General features: G+C 38.5%; 1 protein-coding gene across 1 annotated transcript in view; it reads left to right on the plus strand.

Annotated features, from left to right (window-relative positions):
- The window catches only part of grid2 (glutamate receptor, ionotropic, delta 2), a 436,646-nt gene that overhangs the window by 121,853 nt on the left and 301,509 nt on the right, over positions 1–13,284 (plus strand). The window lies entirely within an intron of this gene.

Consider the following 13,284-nt stretch of genomic DNA (forward strand, 5'->3'; position numbering starts at 1 on the left):
GTGAAGTCTTTAATCTGTTCCAATTATATATGGTGATTACATGTATGATTCAAATTCAAAAGGAAAAATACCATCAGACTTACATGGGAGTTAATAGTTAAATGAATAATTTCTTAATATTAAATATTACCCATTATTTACGCATAGGTCTGATTATGAAGACGTGTTGTTGGGGAAAGTTTCAACACTGAATTGGTTGATAAAAGTGTTGTACTGTTTTATCAACGGCAAAAAGTTAGCTTTGCATTACATTATACTGAACTGAATAAACTCTTTTGTGTGTGTGTGTGTGTGTGTGTGTGTGTGTGTGTGTGTGTGTGTGTGTGTGTGTGTGCGCACTAGCTAAAGCCGAAGTGATTTTTACGGTTTAGAAGTATGTCAGCTGCTTTATCATAAGTCGATTAGTCATGGTGCATCACATGTTCGCCGGTGGAGCTCACTGTCACTGGCAGATTATCAATTCTGACGCTGTCTGTCTTTCTCACCCCAGTGGTTGTGTCTTAGCTTTCATTTATGCTAAAGTTAGAATTAAGAGCAGTTGTTTGTCATATTAAAGGAAAAAAAAACATTTGCATCTATTTTTATAATTTTGTGGAATGTGACAGGTTGAAACAACATATTTGCAAAAATAAGTGCCAAAGTCTACTGGAGGTCCTGTGATAAATATGCTGTGTTAATCTCGTTGAGCATAACCAAAAATATATGAAAATGGCTTGTTAGTACAAGACAAGTGACATTAACTCAAATTAAGCTGCACCTTGCATATGCAGCACAAGATAATCCAATGTCTGAGTAGATTTGAATCCCAAAATAAATTATTTTAACTAATTTTTTGCATTGAACAAATAGCTTTAGCAACGACCTCAGAGTCAGTGTATTTTTGTGGAGGGAGGCTTCAAGGTCACATTTGTTTTTTTATCCCGCTCCCTCCGTACATCATTACATCCGGCCCATCAGTGCAGAGTGGGGCCAGCGAGTAAGGACGGCTATGAATCCGTGAAAGGCTTTTCTCACCGTCCTCATCTGATGGACCGTTGAGCTCTCAGAACATGTCTCAGACCTCTTCTAAAGCCGACGCCGACAAAGTGTGAATGTATTAAAATGGGGCCGGACAACATGGTGTGACATTCCCAGGACGCAGCAACAGACTCTGGGAATTTAAAAGAAAAGTTCATTTGAGATAAAATGTTTAAATGGAGCAAAGTGAGTTGAGAACACGTCCTCAATGTCATCCCTCTCACTTCTGATTATTTCCCCCTCTCGTTTTTTTGAATGCTAAAATAAAACCAGAGTTAGAGTGAAAGACAGACCATAGCTTATTTTTTCTCTCTCTCTCTCTCTCTCTCTCTCTCTCTCTCTCTCTCTCTCTCTCTCTCTCTCTCTCTCTCTCTCTCTCTCTCTCTCTCTCTCTCTCTCTCTCTCTCTCTCTCTCTCTCTCTCTCTCTCTCTCTCTCTCTCTCTCTCTCTCTCTCTCTCTCTCTCTCTCTCTCTCTCTCTCTCTCTCTCTCTCTCTCTCTCTCTCTCTATCATTCACTTTCGTTCAGGCTTTCTTTCTTTTCCACTCTCGTCTTCTGCTCACTCCGTTTATGACAGGTCCCATAGTGTCAGTCATGAGTTATGGTTAAAAGGCAATTACCCCGTTAGACTGGAGGAGTCTGAATCAATACATGTGCACACACACACACACTGACTTTAAGGCTCTCTTGGGAACACACACGTATTATTAAAGAGTTACTCCTCTCTCAAGTTTGTGAAAAATTGTGTAGACATAAATGTTTCAAGTGTGAGCGCATATGTTTGTGCAGAAGAAGGTCTATGGAGTTGTCAAGTCTGAATTGTGTTTGGCGGGTTTCTTTAAGTCATTTCTTTTACCCTGCAAAAAGACAGCGGGGGAATAAAAAGTTTGGACGGTATTTCTCATCTTCACTGAATTACCAGGACACTTCCTGTGGTTTTTCTCCTTCTTTGGATCGGCTCCCTCACTCTCTGTGAGTGTGTGTGTGTGTGTGTGTGTGAGCGTTGTCACATTTGCAAGCTGCCTGTGGTTCTCCTCCTTTGTTTCAGATCTGTGGGATATGCTCAGTGAGTGGTCCCTGTGTATCCACTGCAAAGTGACAGATCTGCAATGAAGGTCCAAGTAAGACTTGGAAAGAAAAAGAAAAATATCTCTCAGCAGCATTGCAAAGCAGCATTAGGGATTTTGACTTTTCTGCAACATTTAAAAGCGACTGTAGAAATAAGCATTTGACATTTTCTGTTCATGACAAAAACTAAAATAATAAACAACAAAAATATATTAGAAAAAGATATTATTTTCATTGATGCCAGTTACATTACTATGTATTGGTGAAGGGTTTTAATGTTTAATATTTGAGTAGTTTGGAGTACAGTGATAGGGATAATACTGAATAGAATGCAGAATGAATTATACCACAGCTACAGTGTTTAATAAAGTGCTGTTGATTTGGCTGGATGGCTTTAGCGCTCTCTAATGTACAAGCTGGACGACTGAACTACCAGTACAGCCCAGTGCACATGCCATATTTTTACTGTAAAAGATGGTTGTGAATTTGATTAAAGAAATAGCCATGTAATTTCTACAAAGTAGTAAAAGTCAATGAGGCGAGCAGTTCTCGCTTATATACAGTTATGGGGATAGGGACAAAATGAATCAGCTCCATCTGAGGTAAAACTGTCATTGTTAAAGACCCCATTTATGTTCAAGTAAGGAATCCCTTCCATTCCCAGTTTCCTGAGTGAGTATTGATATGTGTCATACATGGTGCTCCTGTGGAATCAAAGCTAATTTCCCATGGTTCGAAATAGAATGAAAGCAGAATCGTAACTGCCCATTTACTGATATGGTATTTCGCTTTTCTTCTTTTTTTTTGGCAATATAATACTTCTAAGGCTGGGAATGTCAGCATGACAGATTTTCACCTACTAATCTGTATAAATTGTGTGTTCATTTTCGTTACTTACATTATACCTTGTGTACCACATGTAGAGAACATCTTACTAGAGTTTTTACTAGACTGACTTAATAATCATTATTAGTTTGTAAGAAAGAGCAACCATTTTTACATTACATGTCATCTAGCCGACACTTTTATCCAAAGCAGCTTACAATTAGTGGATTCGACATCTATCAGGGGAGATTTTTCGCGGTTCAGTATCTTGGCTAAAGACACCTAGGCATGCAGATAGGGAAGACTTAGGAATGAACCACTGACCTTCTGGCTGAAGGACAACTGCTCTACCCCTCAGTCACATTTAAATTATGTACTTAAGCCTTTAGGCAAACAGACACTATATTAATAATCTTTTTTTCAAAATAATAATACACACATGCACACGCACGCGCACACACACAGGCACACCTGCACTTAAACATTGTCAGTGGCCCGAATGGTTTCTTATGCATTTAACCTTGTTGCTGTTGCTTGAGCCCGGGTCTGTGGTCTAGGATGGGCAGACAGGAGGGATGCAAACACACATTCACATGAACACTCAAACATCCCTGCACATTAAAGTTCACATGCAAACACTAGTGATGTAATAGTTTGATTAGTGTTCTGAGACCAAATCACTGAGGAAGAAAATAGCTTGACCATGCACACACACATGCACACAAAATCTACCCCCTCTCCTTATTCCAGAGAGTTGATTAAATAGGGATTATTATTGTGTGCAATAGCCATGACAATTCAGATTGGGGTCACTCGGGTCAATCTGTGGAAACAATAGATTTAATTTGCTGCAGAAAATTACATCTACAAGTGAAACTGACAGATTTGTGTAATGCTCTTTTTTGTATAAGTATGTTTCCCATTCTACCATGAACTTTTTACGGCTTAAGTCTTAATTCAAATATAGGGTACATGAAGCATCAGTCGTGTGTTGGTACATCATAAATAAGGGTTATGTGGTTCTCAGCGGCCAAATATGAGATATATGAGGGCCATTTCGTGTCTAGATTGGCTGTAAAAGACTAGCAAAAGTAAAATTGTATGCAGTTATGAGCATTGTAATTACCGCCAGTATTAAAGGTATAGTGTCCACTAGATTTAAACGGTATAGGTGTGAAAGCAGTTGCATAACAGTAATTGTATATAATCTTCTTATAAGAGGGAAGATGCCTAAGTCTAAGTTAAAATTATCTAAATTAGCTTTGCCCTCTGTATTTAGATAACATGAATTTTTTTGTATGAAGAGAGTATTTATCCCTCTATCTTTACATGTTTTGTCGAAGCATCAAGAATGGATGAGCAGCAGAATGTGTAAAGATTTATTTGACATTGATGTAGAAGGCCCCAAGAATGGAGCTGTGTGGCATGCCCTTAGTTACTAGCACAGATCCAGGCAGTTACAAAAATTCCATCCCAGCTATCTGACGAGTCTAAATCAAAGCAAACGATGATTATGCCCCTCTGCCTGCAGAGGATGGTAAAAATTTTATGGATGTTTGACTGCCCACCGGTGCAGCGCGATCCCCTCCAGTGCTGTCAGAAACCAGTCTGACGATGACATATGGGTCAATTTTTCAGAGTGACAGAGAGACAAAGCTTTACACAGTGGGCTGCCACAGTCTGGTAATTATTGTTGACACTAATATGTATTTAAAGGTAAATATACAAGCTCAGTGGTTGTCAAAACGTGAACAAGGGTACCAGCAAATATGATCAGCTAGTTTTCAAACCATTTATATGGCCCCAGAATGGCCCATCCCCCACAGTCACGTCTTGATTAAAGGGACAATGGTTCACTGACCTGTCATACAGGCTGAATGTATGTCTGTAACGACATTCCCCATGGTAGTAGAGGTAAGGGTCAGCCCCTGCCTCTTTCTTCCTACCTGGCATCTGTGTTAAAGCATCTTCACCTCCTCCAGGTATGAGGCTTAGCTTTGGGTAAGAGAGCCAGTTTGTCCGACATGATCACTGGAGTGTGAACTATACCTCCATAGCCACAGACATGGTTTTCCTGTTCAGAGACTGAAGTAAGCATCAGAGGAACCAAGGAAAGCCTTTGCAGTCGTTTAATACTGCATTGGAGTCAAGTGAAGTGAAAGGGAGGAAAATGTGTCATGACAACTGAAAACAGCACAACAAACAATGACAAGTACACAGAGCAAGAGCCACTGGCTTCCACCAGGCTTCCACCAACTTTAGTGGAAGTCCATGTATGAGGAGATTCACCGGATCAAATCTTGCCCTGAATGAGAACTGCTACATGAGGTGAGACCAAAGAGTAGAATTTTGCATTCTTGACAAGACTTGCATCTTTTTCAAGGGACTGTCTAAAAATATAACAAAGAAATAGACACCCAAATTGGATTAGAAATGACTTTCACCAGGTACCAATCATCGGTTGAAAGTTGATACATAACTTCATTTGGCACTGATAAAGTGGAATTCTGGATTACATGTAGTATCACTTACACTGAGGGATATTTAAGGATTAGTCTAATTCTATCTTGTAGAGATGTATCCAAATGGGGATTTGTCCGTCAAGCCGGAGAAACATAAATACAGCGCAGAGTGCTGCTTGTGAATGAGGTGTTAGTATCATGTAACAGGAACACAGCTTCAGTGCTACAGTGTTGGATATAAAGTTGGATTTTCAACATTAAAATGTTATAGCTTAAAATTAAACTTTTATATTTTGTTGTATTCTATTCTAATTTGTGCAGTGTTTTGAGGATTGGGATAATTAAACACAATTACCTTCAGTTTCGAAGAAATGTGTATCGCTTTTGTTAGTGGATATACTATACTCAAACAGAGATGGAAGGCAGAGAAATGCCTGAAAATTGTTTAAACAATCTTCAGCTTTCATCAACCCACCATCTACTCTGCATTAAACCAAAGGCACATATTCACTGACCTTTTTTTTATAAAGTTTTGTATATATTGACTTTAATCATGAGGGGAAGTATATTCTCCTGTGTTGGTGGAAGTGAAACATAATTGAATCATCAATAGTTTTGCTTTGGCATTTACTGCAGAGTTGTGATTGATTAGGCTCTGATGGTTACCAGGATACCATCAAATTCAACTGTATATGAAATTAGGATTCTGACATTTCGTATTTTAATGAAAAGTCTCTTGTAACTGCTGGTGCTGATATTTTCAGGGCGGTGAGACGCAAGCCTAACACTATTATTTATCAGGTGATTTGTAAAAAAGTGACAATTTTACTTGATAGAAGGGAATCAAAGATATAAGGAACCAAGTATTGGTTCCATATATCTTTGTTACATAAGTGTAATGTTTTATTTGTAAATGTACAAAAACACACAATATTATTTGAGACCTAGAACTACTGTGAAAAGGTGAGAATGTTGAATTGAAAGATATTTATTTTTTTATCTGATATTTTATAACCACCGAATCATATGAGTTAGCAATAAACCTTTATTTGGGCAAACTTTAATTAAATATTAACTATGATTGTCCTTTTAAAAAACGGTGCAACAGAAGTGTAACGGAGGTTTATTGTTGCTCTACTTGTTCATGTTCATTTGATTGTTGTCTAACATTTTATATGCATGCGATTATTCATGAAATACAATTTGTGTGCTTTTTTATGTTAAAAAAAGTCAGCAGTTAGTAAACCAAAAGATCAGGGACTGAATTATAACATTTTGAATTCAATTCATATAGTAGACCAAATGGTGGCAGTATATTTGAACCAGAGCTTTTATACCAATGACCTCCACACTTGAAAATGTATCAACGTATCTAGAAATTGCATTCCTATAGCGAACTAACACGTTTACACATAGAATATACAGACACATCCTATGTTGCTTAGAACACGCCTCTGGGTTAAAAAGACAATCCGTCAGTCAGTGAGTCAGACAGCTACTTGAACTTTTGGTCTGCAAGTCAAACATTTAGGTGGTGGGTTGGTCAACCAAACAGGCTTACTCATTCATGCTTTGAGTCGGACTGTCAGTCAGGAAGCTCTCTGCCTTCCAGTCAGTGAGTGTAGAACATCAAAAGGTTGGAGCCTCACACTGAGTGCCTAGTGTGAATGCTCTATGAGCAGAGTAATGCGATTAGGGTAGACTGTGTGATATTTCAATCGGTTAGCGCCCTGCAGCCAGATGGGAAACATGCTATGAATATGAAACGCTGCTTAAGAGAGCTGCTGGATTCACTGGCTTTACATGGGAACATGAAATCTTAGACCACTCATACCCTATCATCCCATTGAACCCAACAATTAGCCCATAATTCTCCGCCTCTGTAGTTGTCCGTGGATAAAAACCAAATGGAGATAAAACAAACCCACTAGGAGTTTAACAGAAACAGCATGATGCCACTTGAATTCAGAACTCAGGTCTTTAATGGATTTAAATCAACACATAGGTTTCAGTTTTATTTTGTTTGTTTAAATTTAAATACATAGGATATTAGGATTATTATTATTTTCATTTTGAACATTAAAGCCACGCACATGCTCAGAATTTCTTTGCTGAACCCCAGTTTGAGTGTGTGGCACATTTTCTTCAACCTTATAGCCGTACTTTCCAGTGTGCAGAGACACGGAGCAAAACGATGAAGTTCCGGAAATAGAGAGACTACAGTAATAAGATGAGGCAGTAGATCTGCTTTTCATGTCCTGCTTTTCTCATCGGGTGTCTCGTCCTCTCAGTGGTTTGTGTCAGGGACGTCGTGTTCTGGTGTGAAAGGTTCACGCAGGCATCACTGGTATTGAAAGCCAAATTATTTATGACTAGTTAGATCGGTGGCTGTGGCAGCTGTGGACTCCTTCTCCATTGCAACGTATGTGAGTGTGTGTGTGTGTGTGTGTGTGTGTGTGTGTGTGTGTGTGTGTGTGTGTGTGTGTTGACAGAGAATGTGCAGATTTATATCTCAGACTAGATGTCAAGATTCCCAGAAGGTGTGACAGCTGAGAGAAAGAGAGCTGGTGAAGACAACACACGTCTGAAAAAAGTTTGACATGATGTGACACTTTTATATTCGGCCTCTGTCGTGTAAAAGCGGATGTGCAGTCTCCATGGTGGAAAGTACCCAAACTTTTCTCATGATACTTTATTATCCTATATATCTCTTTTTACTAATTATCTGTATGTCAAAACCTTTCTAAAATGTGATTTGTTTTCTACCCATGAAACATGTAGCTTGGTCTTTAATTTTAATTAACTGCATATATAATAAGGAATTAGTTTCAGTCCAGCTGGTACATGCTACAAAATGTAATTTTATAAAACTGGATAATGTATTTTATGGTCCATTGTGTAACATTTATTAGCAGAAATGGGATAACATATTCATTATTAGGTTTTCATTAGTGTATAGTATTAAATAAAACTAAGAATTGTTGTATTTCTGTTATCTTAGAATGAACTCTTTATATCTACATTGGGAATGGGTCTTTTTCCACAGCATCCCACATATTGCAATGTTTCTGCATTGAGTCGACAACAGACAAACTGAACACTGGCTCTAATGATGGCCTTCCAAAATTTTACATCACCTAAAAACAATTGTAGGTTCTGTAACGTCCTGGAAATAGGTAAGTGAGGGCCATTCAGTTGGTGTCACTAAGTCCTACACACTGAACCTTTAATGTTATTAAGTGATGAAAATAGTAACAGAGTATGTAGATAATAAAAATCAAGCTCTAGAAGGCTGTTGTGTTTCGTCATCGTCTGTGCTTCATTGAGCGAACAAACCTGGACAGAGATCACTTCCTGTTTGAATAAAGTCAGATTATGATAAAGGTGTATGTGGGTCACAGTAACTAAGTTTGACCTCTAAACTAATAGAGTTTACTGATTAACCACTTTATTCTCTTTCTTATCAATCATGTGCTACTAATTATATTAATAGAAATGTTTTTTTTGTTGATCATTTCACATTTCACGCTTCATCACAGACTCTGCTATCCGCCGTGTAGTTTGTAACATGACAGACTTTTCATTGGCCTGTGTAAATACCCAGAAACTAACTGGATCATGCAGTTTACTGTATATGGCATTATTAATATGACAGACTGGTAAGTAACCCGCCTCTGTTAATAAAGTTGTGTTAATTATAATTACACATAGTAGACTAAGTAGTATAATCAGTGACAATATCATTAATTTAAGTATTACCTTGCTGTAGTTATAATGAATTGCTAATCAACAATCAGCGAGAATTCATGGAAAACACTACAAAACGAAAATAAAATTTAGAGACACCACTTTAAAGTGACATAAACACTGTAGTTTGAATTACTGCCAGGGTCATTTACTGACCCATGTTTGGGTATGTGTGTGTATAACATGCTTTTTTCACTTCTACATTATTTTGTGAATTCTTCATTTGAATAATTTTCATAAATAAATTGGTTGTGGGACTCTTATGATTGTAAGATTACAAGTTTGGATGCCTGAGCAGTGAACATAATTATTGCCAACACACATTTAATAATTAGTAACAACGACTGCAAATCATTACTATTCACTGTATTTATCATTGTATAATTCAGTTTATATAGTCCACATCAATACTGTCCAGTTTGTAAAGAGCCCAAATTGTGATCACAATAGAACAACAATAAAGTATAATGCAACATTACAAAGAAACAAAATGGGACCTCATCAAAATATTTATATAAATGTAAAACTAAAAATGGCAAAATGGCACAAGGTCATTCCACCAAAGATCCTTGATATAAAGAGCACCACCTCTTACTTCATTCACTTCTCCCCTTTTGTCTCTCCATCCTCCTCTCTCTCCTTCGCTGTCCTCGCCTGTGTCATATTATTTGGACTCACATGAGAGAACAGTTGTTCGGCCCAACTGGGGCTTTTATGGTCACACTCATAAATGTTCCTGGGCCGGGGGGAGAGGGGACCGTTGATCCTTAAGAGATTAAAAGAAGTATGAAATGTGGAATTGCTATGTTGCAGCAGTTTAATGGAAATGCTATCAGGCTAGAGACTGAAAATGAAGAGAGGCTGGGTGTTTTGGAGGAATATAGATGTAGAGCCAGACAAGTTGAGAACAAAATGCCCTAACGTATGCATGGTGCCAAACCGGAAGCAAGGATCTTTGCTCGTTTCAGACAATGCAGTTGTTATCTTCCCATCCGGTGCTTACATGGTTTCAATAGCAAATATACTTGTACCTATTTGAGCGCAGATGATGGTTTTAAAATGAGGCACGTTTTGGGCTCATTGCTGTCTTGATGCAGTGGAAAGCAATTGAATTGCACAAAAACCCAGTATGAGGATAATGGCACAGTTTTTTTTAAGGGTGCATTATCAGGATAGTTATATGTAGCTGCGTAGGTGAGTGATTACAGTGCACGCACACTCTGCCTCCTGCATGTCAGCTTTACCTCAGGGAGCATTGATGGGTTCTTTTTGTAGCTTTCCCTTTTCTGCACACGCACATCCCTTTCCTCTTCACTCTCTTACTACCCAACAATCCGTCATAATGATGACAATCCTCCAAAGTGCATGGGCACTTTGCTTATATCAAAAGGGAAGATGGTCATTTAATTGGTTTACATGTTACACTCACACAATGATGAATTTATAACAGTTTTTAAAACCGTGCTTCTGGCCCTGCAAACTTTTCTCAGCCATTTCATTAGCAAAAGTGGATTTGGACACGTCTTAAATGTATGCGCCATGAGATTTAGACCATGAGCTGGCACTGTTTAAATTAACCCCTGAGAGATTGAGTAGTTTAGAAAAGAAACGATTTTGTCAAAGTGAAAGAGAGATAGCCGGAGAAAATGGTGCAGGGATTATTTCCTCTCCTTAGCACCTTCATTTCACAGAGTTTTCTGCTACTCTCTCTCTGGACATAACCTTTACTCCCCTTCAAGCGATTATCCCTCCATTTGTCATTACATATGTGGCCCAAAGCTGTCACTTACACACATATATTTACTGTTATCTGTGCACCCACAACAAAGAAACTGCAAGCCCCCCATGATGACCATTAGAGGAAGCCAGAGATGTCGAAGTGCTGCTGACTGCAGATATAGCGCATCTGCCATGTATATTGGCATTTTATTATTACTGATGTCAATATTTATTGTAAAATAATGATTAGGAACCTGAGGGCACACAGGACAGGGTAGCCTCATAACCATTCACTCCGAAGAGCATAACACAGGAAGAAAAAGGAGAGATTGTACCTGATTTATCACCAACATATATACTGATTTTAATTAAGTTTCCCATTCTACACAATAAAGTGAAATCTGCAGATTTAAGAGTCCAATGAATTTGACAAAGCAGTACACATGTGTCTCATGTGTTGAAATCTATCCTCAAGTTTAACGCTAAAGAATCAGGAGAAATGGATAAGGTTCCTCCTAATAGAAAGTCTACAGAATAGAAAGCCAACATGTGTCCTGGCCCACGTCACAGTAATATTCCATCTATCACAATTGAGAATGAAAATAAATGATCTAATGACAAACTGGATACCTTGATCTCTTGTAGAACTATGTGTTGCTCTTGTGTCGTCCCTTTAGCTGAGAGACGGAGAGTATTGAGTCAAAGAACAGGTTATTGGCGCTGGATCGTTCCCATCAACTCAGTGTTCTGTTACAAGCTCAATGCTTCCACTCCATTAAAAACAACTTGGCAAAAAGAGCAGCAGTAAACCAGCAGATGCGGCTACTGACAACTACCTTGTATGACGCAGCAACTTTGCAGTTTGTAGGATAAGTGTAGTAGATAATGCTCTTGGTCGTTGGGTACATTTTTCATGACCTTGGGTCCTAATGTATTCCCGCTGATGAGCATTATGTCACGATACATAATAACATGTAATTGATTGTGTTTGCTGCTGCTCTTGTAATCTGCTGATGCAGCTGGTTAAACATCAGAATTTGCAAAAAATAAAGGTGAACATATATTAGTATATTAATAGCACACAGGTAATATACAGGTGTATTATTGCATATTAAGTTAGATGACAAATATACATATTTCTGTCAATTGTTAAATAGTTTCAACAAGGTATTTGTCTGTAAAATTGGTTCTGAGCTCTGTTTAAGTGCAGAGTTTGCATCAACTGCTTTTTACTTTAAACATGTTAATAAGAAGCCACATTATGCTCCATGCATATTATATATATTATATGCACATTAGGACTGACCCGCTTTATCATCCATACATCATGCGCAACCTAAGCTTGTTACCCTGAAATCAGACGAATTGATTACAGTTACATCTGGCTGATCAATCACTTCCTGGTGGCCATTTTTCAAAGACTCTGGCACAGATCGATACAGACTTGATAGATGAGAGTGCTTGTCTTAAATTTCAAGCAGGGCTCAGACCATGATGCTCTGTGTTCGCTCCCGGTGGTTGGATGAATATCAGTGTTCTGATTTGTCTATTGTGACGCGGATATCACAAGGATATAAAACATCAAGTTGTTTCCCTCGATGTTCAGAGCTGTGTATGGGACCCTTGCTGTTCAGCATGAACTGCGTGTGGATATTTTTCCTTGTCACTTACTTGGCACTCAAATTTCCAACAGTAGTAAGTTAACTGGCAGTAGAAATACGATTTCCTGTCACATCCAACCTGCAGGTAGCTGATTACTCTTTGACAAAATGGTTTTGAATTTCATACTATTTTCTCGCATTAGCTGAGAAAAGGTCCGAAATTGGTATTTGTGCAACATACTACTACTTTTTCTTAGGCTATGTGTGTGTGTGTGGGGGGGGGGGGGATGTGTCAGTGGAAATGACATGTCGAGAAGTCTTCATAATGCAGGTAAAGCTTTGTAAACCCACCTAATAATAGCCAAAGGGAAACAACATGTCAGAAGAGAATGATAGAGAAGCATCTGAAGATGGACATCTAGACAAACAAGGCGTCTAAGATTACAGAGGAGAAAACACAGACCACCACTTTCTCAGTGAGAGAAAAGTGATTGAACTCATGAGAGAACAAGAAGAAAAGAAGGATGAGAGAGATTGATGTAAGCCAATCTATAAGTGGCTAGCGTAAAGGTTCCCAGGAAGCTATTGATCTGCGGCAAACATTGATCTCGATACCGTAAATAAACACCTCTGCATTAATGCAAGCAGAGTCAGCTAATAAGTAAAGGATGAAGACAAATGCCCTTGGACGTATCATGGCCACTGGACTTGGAAATCCCACATCTCTAGTTTATCATGTGCCGCTAATGCTGTAGTAAGCAACACCACCCAGCTCTGTCAAACCAAATGTTGTGAGTTCTTGCCGACCTAATTAAGATAAACTGTTTCTTCCAGCAGATTTTCTCA

Source organism: Limanda limanda, chromosome 5 (genome assembly GCF_963576545.1).
Source record: "Limanda limanda chromosome 5, fLimLim1.1, whole genome shotgun sequence".
In the NCBI taxonomy this organism is placed as follows: domain Eukaryota; kingdom Metazoa; phylum Chordata; class Actinopteri; order Pleuronectiformes; family Pleuronectidae; genus Limanda; species Limanda limanda.